Source organism: Leptonychotes weddellii, chromosome 1 (genome assembly GCF_054177405.1).
Source record: "Leptonychotes weddellii isolate Sample4059 chromosome 1, ASM5417740v2, whole genome shotgun sequence".
Classification (NCBI taxonomy): domain Eukaryota; kingdom Metazoa; phylum Chordata; class Mammalia; order Carnivora; family Phocidae; genus Leptonychotes; species Leptonychotes weddellii.
In genome coordinates, this window is record NC_138369.1 from 57,727,949 (window position 1) to 57,735,256 (window position 7,308).

Below are 7,308 nucleotides of genomic sequence, written 5' to 3' on the forward strand. Positions count from 1 at the left end.
AAGACTGTTGAATCTCAGATCTGTACCTCTGACACAAATAATGCAATATATGTTAAGAAAAAAAAAGAAGAAGAAGAAGAAGGTAGCAGGAGGGGAAGAATGAAGCGGGGGAAATCGGAGGGGTAGACGAACCATGAGAGACGATGGACTCTGAAAAACAAACTGAGGGTTCTAGAGGGGAGGGGGTGGGAGGATGGGTTAGCCTGGTGGTGGGTATTGAGGAGGGCACATTCTGCATGGAGCACAGGGTGTTATGCACAAACAATGAATCATGGAACACTTCATCTAAAACTAATGATGTAATGTATGGGGATTAACATAAGAATAAAAAAAAAAAAAAGAAGTCAGAGAGCCCTAAGAAAAACCCTTCGAGAGTAGAGTAAATTCTCTGTAACAAAGAATATGATTAAGCAACTGGTTTCTTAATAAGTAAAAAAGAAAGGCAATTAGAAGTTCCATCAAAACAATAGCTCCTCGAAAAGTCAGGTTTTACGTATGAAGCCAACTAAATGGCTTGAGCAGCTGATAGAGGAGGAAAAAAAGAAAGTCCACTTGACCTTGACACTTAGGACATTCTTTTTCATGCAACAGAAGGTCAGCGACATCAGAGTCCATTCCCTTCTCTATGGGTCCAAATATGGTACTTGGTTTTAGAGACTAGAAGCTACAAAATCATTGTATCATAAAAGTTATATACCAGTTTTTAATTTTAACAATCATCCTATAGATAAAGCAGAATTAATTACAATTACAGAATAGAATTCAAATTATATAAATGTTATAAAATGTTATCGCAAGCTAGAGTTGGAAAGCAAAGACTAAGGGAGACTCCAAGCCACCAATTTCCTCATCTTAAACACCTAGAGAATCGGGGCGCCTGGGTGGCTCAGTCGTTGGGCATCTGCCTTCGGCTCAGGTCATGATCCCAGGGTCCTGGGATGGAGCCCCGCATTGGGCTCCCTGCTCGGTGGGAAGCCTGCTTCTCCCTCTCCTGCTCCCCCTGCTTGTGTTCCCTCTCTCGCTGTGTCTCTCTCTGTCAAATAAATAAATAAAATCTTTAAAAAAACAAAACAAAACAAAAAACACCTAGAGAATCAAGACATTCTATGGAAGGTTGATGGATCAAGCAATCGAGTATAAGTCTAACCCTTAAAATTATGCAGGTACTCAAGGGCAAGACAAAATGAAAAATATACTAAGTAGCAGAAACTGGAGGAACCACGGGGACAGCAGAAGGATTACTGTCAGTACACTAAATTCCTCATCTTGCACAGAGGCAATTCGATAACTGCTACTTAACCTTGATGAATCAAACAAATAGGAGAATAAGAGAATCAGTTAGAGTTAGCCAGACAATGACCGGAACACTGAAACACTGAAAGGGTTAAAAGTGGAACTGAGGACACAGGCGAAGGTGGGGACATTTTATTTTTTGTGTGATACCCTTCCCAGCATTTCTTCCTTCTGAGTTGTTTGAATTATGTGCATTTAAGTGTTACTTTTATAGATTTGCAAAAGGACTGTAAAAATCCTCCCAGGGCTCCAAACATCCTCAGATTTAACACAGAGAGTCAAAATATCGGGTACAATGACGGGCTCTAAATCTCCTTGAGTCATAAAGGAAGGAGGCATAATCTCAACTTGCCGTCCAAACCAGGAGGCCAGCGACATGTGAACTATGATTTCACACAGGAAACCATAGAGACTGGGAGGCCCATGCGGAGGCGCTGCCAGGCCTCCCTGAGGTGATGCACTAGACTTGCAGGGGAGGTGGGGAGTTGCCCATCAGAGAGGGCTCTGCTCCTCCTCCTCTGAGGACTGGCCCTCAGCAGGCTCACAGGCCCACTCCTGCTGAATAGACAGAAGATAAGCACTCATCCAGGAAAGAGGGCTGAGGCTTCACATCCTTAAGCAGAGACCATAAATTCCTCGAGAATTCACTTGCAGTTAAGATTAGGTAGCTCCAGGCTCTACTTCCAATCTACAAGCCTTATAGAGGCATTAGATCTGAACTCCAGTCGCTCACTCATTCATGCACTGGGCGCTGGAAATGCAAAATGATTTAAAACACCATCCCAGCCCTCGAGGTTCTTACAAAGATGTGGGGAATTAGGTGAGTCAAGATGGAGGATGAAACCACACAGTGAGTGTGGCTGCACTAGGGGGGAACTTTAGGTGCTGTGGGAGCCCAGAGGACACAGTGGTAATGAAGAATCAGGAGTCATTGAGCTGGTAGGACAACAGGAGGTGTGCGCATGTGTGAAAACACTGAGGGCAGCAAAGGGCTTTTGTTTCTTATTTATGACTCTACCAGCTGTTATAAAAGTTGCATAACTTCACTGTGCCACACATTGGCAGTTTGCCCACCAGACCTCTCCCCTTCCTTCTCCTCTTCCTTCTCCTCCCTGCTCAGTGCCTATGCGGCTAATTCACATGGACCCCTCAGTTGGATCCCCTGAACTCTGACTTCTGGTTGGGTTTGGCCGATGCAAGGTACCAGCAAGAGACCCAGGGAATGGTGGAAAGTGAGGTCAGGGTTTTCCTCCCCACCTCTCCGCCCAATGGCTGCCATGCCCCACAGCTCCTACCAGCTGGCCCGTCCACAGGGCTCTCTCTGGTTCTGTAGAACCGCCTTCTCCTGGCCCCTTCAGATGTGAGTGTAATGGCACCCCATTCTCACCACTCCTGAAAACTGCCTCCTCACGGGTTCCTGTTACTGAACTCTGCCTGCTTTTAAAAAATATCCCTTTAATAAAATACCTTCAAAATGCCCAGTTTGAATGTACCATCTGTTTCCTGCCAGGGCTCTGGCTGATGGAATCATCCAGTAAATAAAATTTAGAAAACAAGAAAAGGAAATGATCACCCACAAACCAAAGTCATCTAGCACATGCAAGTTTTAACATTTTGGTATATTTCTTTTCAGCAGTCTTTATGTCCATATGTTTACATAGCTGGCATTGTTACACATATGCAATTTTACCTCATAATATCACATTAATTTTTAATTAATTTCTATCTAATGTGATATTACAAACATTTTTACAATGATAGTTATCATTTAATGGCTTCTACCCTGTTTCAGGTAAAATTCTAAGTGTGTTAATATTACATTATCTCATTTAATCCTCAGAACAATCTCATGAGATAAATATTATCCTTGGGGGCTTTCTGAAAGGAAATACTCATCTGGAATGAAAGTGAATTATTAGTGGCCTTCTCTTAAAAGGCAGGGGTTTTAACTTTATACCTTCTTAGACTAGTGTCTCTCTCCAATTTTCTCTGTCAGTAAGAAGCCAAACTGGACAACCTGATCCTCACACTTTACCCTAACCAGTAAGGGAAGTCACTGGGAAAGTCACTAGAGGTTTGTAACTGCATGACCAAAACATTTCGATGTGGATCTGGTCCATACAACCTGAAACACCAACACTGAGGTTAATAAGAGCTATAAACTATGGGCTAAGCACTGGGTCAAATGCTTTAAATGGATTATCTCTCATAATCTCTCTTAACTTCCCAGGAAATCTACAAGGTGGATATTGTTTTATCATCCACATTCTACAGAAGAAAACATAAGGGCTCAAAGAAATTGAGATACTTGCCTATGGTCACATAAGGAAGTGCTAGAGAATCTCAATCCCAAGTAATCACCACCATGTAATACACCTACCTGCCTAAGCTAAGACATCTCATGGAGGTGAGAGAAGGGAGTCAGGATGAGAAAACCACACAGCTCCCAGCTGGGCTGGGCGGCGTCTATGACACCCTCACTGTGTGATGTACTTCCCAGAACATCAGCCTCACTGCCACCTCTTCATTCACCTGTCACTCCCACAGGCATTCCACTGCCCCCACCATGACACCCTCCCATCCACCCAACCCAGACAGCTCAACGGTACCATACGCTATAAGATGCCCCTTTGTCCACTTTGGGTGGTGGTCTAAACAACAAGATCTTAATTTTGGTGACACAGAAGCCATGTCCATTAATGCGGGTTACAAAAAAATAATACCCATATGAAAATCAGAAAACAAATGAACATTAACAGATTTTGACACAATCGATCTCAATCCAAAATTCAATCCCAGGTTGATTAGCTCTTCAGAAAAAAGAATTTTTTTTTAAGTGTACATTAATTTCTGATTAAGTTTAATTGGCCACAGTGAACTCAGAAACTATTTGGAGGATTTGCATGATAGTCTCAGGATATAAGACTTGAACATATCTTTTCTAGAAAAACCCAATTCCTGACATGAAGTCCAGTGCTATGAGCACCTGTCAGGCCAGGTAGCCGTCTCCTGTCCCCATGGCCCCAGGCCTTCTCAGAGCACTTGAAAGGAGGAGAACTACCCCCATGGACCCCATCACCTGAGCCATGCATCTTGTGACTGGTTCCTGACTCTGATTTGAGCAGGAATGATACAAAAGCCCTGTACCCCATCCTGATAGAAAAAAACAGAGCAAGTTCCATAATGACAGGTCTAGCCTTGAAAGCACAGAAGAATAGGGCTGCCCCCAGCCCAGAGGACTTACCTGCTTTGGTAAGCTGGCTCCAGACAGCAGTCCCAGTGGCACCTCTCAAAGCTCTCCACAGAGCAAGTCTCTCAGAGTCTGAGCTCCTGCTCCTGGCAGTTGCAGGCCTTCTGGGAGGGGCGGCTCGGAAGCTGGGTGGAGAGCGTGAGGAAGGCAAATGGGAACACAGCCAAAGTGATTTTAAAGAATCGTGTAGGAAACCCTGTAACCAGAGAAGTGACTGAGATGGTACTTACATTTATATTTTGGAAGCATCTGCCTTTAATCAGCGCTTAATCTAACTCTGTAGAAAGCATCATTAATAAAGAAACAGGTTGTTTTTTTTTTCTTTGGCCTCATCCAAGTGGGTGAGAGAACAGCGAAGAGTCTATCTGAAAAGCCATGCTGGGCTTCTGCAAGCAGCTTAGCCTGTAGGCCACCTAACCCAGGTGCACTGAGGTTTCACCCCCCAGGACATACTAAGGCCCACAATGTGAAATTGTTCATAAGGCACCCAGTCAGCTGCTCTTCCTTTCTTTTTTCTTGTGCCATCAACACTGGGGGTTCCCACCTATGAAAACACATGCTTGCTTATGTGATTGTCATAAAGGACACCAAGAAAATCCTTTGGCCACCAAAGCAACTCCATAAAGGATCTGTCCTCAAGCCCTGAACTCCCCCAAGTTAGTTTTTGTTTTGTTAATTCTCGAGGACAATTTAGATCTCTTTGGAAAGTGTCACACCATAAGCTATTTTCAACCATTGTCACCTTCCAGAGGCTAGCTGACAGCCAACAGGGATAAACAATGCAAGATGGGTGTTTACATGGGGGCAGGAGGTAGGAAGTAGGTTTAAAGGAGTGTTGGAGTAGAATTACAGGCAGATTTGGATCCTGCCAGAAGTGGCACTGAACACTAGTGAAAAGAACTGGGCATAAATCCCAGCTCTACCACTAAAGCTGCATGGTATTGGATGAAGCACGCACTTTCTCTGAGCCTTAATTTTCTTTGCATAAAATGGGATAATTCTTTCAAACCTCCTTAGTCTTAAGAAGCAAATGTGATGATAGCTATAAAAACATTCTGCAAATACTGGATATAAGTATCTTCATTTTTAAGAGGGAAAAGGCCTGGTTGCTTTTCTCCCCCAACTGACTCAACACCTAGATCCCACGCAGAGAAACTGAAATCACAGGCATGGGATTAGTACCAGGCTTGGCACAATGAATATGCCCTGACTTTTTAAAGCAGTGATCAGAAATTCTAAACCCCTGTCTGATTTCAGAGTGATTCTCAGAATAACGGAAGACCAAAGAATAGGAGAAGTACTTAGAGTTAATAAATAAGCATTTTTTATATGGATAAAAATGTGTATGTCTGAAGAGGTAAAAGAGGCCTCTACATCCATAACCTTAAAAGGTCCTGGCCTTTTTACCACTTCTTTTTTTTTTTTTTCTAAAGATTTTATTTATTTATTTGAGAGAGAGAATGAGACAGAGAGAGAGAGCATGAGATGGGGGAGGATCAGAGGGAGAAGCAGACTCCCTGCTGAGCAGGGAGCCTGATGCGGGACTCGATCCCGGGACTCCAGGATCATGACCTGAGCCGAAGGCAGTTGCTTAACCAACTGAGCCACCCAGGCGCCCGGTCCTGGCCTTTTTAAATATAAACTCTTTGCAAATATTATTTTCCTCAGCTCTATTAAGTTATTTTCTGACTTCCCACTCCGAAGGTTCAGAGAACATCCTAGCTTCATCTTCAAGGTAAATGCAAATGATTCCAAATGTAAGGACTTGTAAAGAGTAACACACCAACACAGGCCACCCGAGCAGTATGGGGTTTGCATTCAGGACTTTCCCCAGACTCACCTCTCCTGTGGAGAACTTGGGGAAGGCAAATATGCATTTGAAAGCTGGAGCAGAATCCCTGTGTTGAGTCCTCATAATAAGAGGATGTTAACATCAGCACAGGGTCAGGATGGCCCACATTTGCATACCTGAAGCCATTCAGCATTGTCACCTCTCTTGGGTGCTAGCAGGCAGCAAGACCCTGGTGGTCTCAGTCTTGCCATCTGATAAGCTGACCAGTTTCGACATCAGTGGCCAAGTCAGAATCATCAGCTTTAGCAGCAGCCACACATCCATCTGTTTATTTAGCAAAGATGACATTGAACCTCCACTATTCAGAACATCTGAAAATACCAAAACAAGACCTGAGTCCTTAAGGAGCATGCAGTCTGCTGCAAGAGAAAGATGTACAAAGAACTATAAGCAAGAAAGAGGGCATCAAGGAGCTGCAAGCAAGATGCAAACAGAGATCTCCACAGAAGGGATCAGGGAGCAACTCATTTTGGGAAGGCTTCCAAGAGGAGGTAGGATTTGAGCTGAGGCTGAGATAATGAATGAGAACTCAATACGCAGAGCAAGTAGGGATGGACTTTCCAGGAAAAGCCTGAGCAAGGACACACAGGCCTGGAAGGACAGGACATGTGTAGAGAATCTCAAGTGGTTCTATGAGGATGGACAGGTGACAAAGAGAGGAACACAAAAGAAGAGGAGGTTTTGCATGGCCTTGCATACCACTTGAACACAACTATGCAGTTTGAATTTGAACTTGTATTGAGTCACAGGCATGGTACTGGCATAATCTTAAGCTTCTGATAATATATAACCACCAACTCTTCTGTTTCCCTGATGTGCACTACTACTGGTGTCTCACTGACATGCAAGTAAACAATGTTCATGGATAATGCCAAGGGTAGTGACATACACCATAGCACGTGTGGCAGCCAAA

The 7,308-nt window shown here is 43.7% G+C and overlaps 1 protein-coding gene across 1 annotated transcript in view; it reads right to left on the reverse strand.

Annotated features, from left to right (window-relative positions):
- SCN11A (sodium voltage-gated channel alpha subunit 11) overlaps positions 1–5,114 on the reverse strand; it is an 80,990-nt gene extending 75,876 nt beyond the window's left edge. The window contains exon 1 of the mRNA XM_081823002.1: positions 4,538–5,114. The gene's annotated coding sequence lies outside the window, so the exon portion shown is untranslated. The remainder of the gene's footprint in view (positions 1–4,537) is intronic.
- Between the last annotated feature and the right edge of the window lie 2,194 nt (positions 5,115–7,308).